We start from the raw sequence: 475 nt of genomic DNA on the forward strand, positions 1-475 counted from the left end.
GTGTGTGTGTGTGTGTGTGTATGTATATATATATATATATATCCTCATTAAAGGGTAAAATTCTAATAGCTATAATATATAGAATGGTTTTATGGTATCTAGTCTATAAGCACATTTATTTAGTATAATCAAGCAATAGAAATCAACAATCAAGCAATAGAAATGCTTGATTGTTGTTGCACATTGTTTCTCCTGTTTTCCACGTCTGTGTTGTTCAGAATGTCAGCAAGGTTTCATCTGGCTTTAATGTAGCGTCTGCGTAGGATCATGCATGAGCGTTGGACTGTTTACCCCACGAACAGCATGTGACTTATGCACGAAAAGGAACCACACAGGGCGTGGCTAAGCCCCGCAGCGACTATCTGAAAATGTGGCTAAGCCCCGCAGCGACTATCTGAAAATGGAAAAATGGACACAAAGCCCTCGTGGCTCTCTCTCTCTCTCTCTCTCTCTCTCTCTCTCTCTCTCTCACTCG

Source organism: Sinocyclocheilus grahami, unplaced genomic scaffold (genome assembly GCF_001515645.1).
Source record: "Sinocyclocheilus grahami isolate Dianchi unplaced genomic scaffold, SAMN03320097.WGS_v1.1 scaffold597.1, whole genome shotgun sequence".
NCBI classification, from domain to species: domain Eukaryota; kingdom Metazoa; phylum Chordata; class Actinopteri; order Cypriniformes; family Cyprinidae; genus Sinocyclocheilus; species Sinocyclocheilus grahami.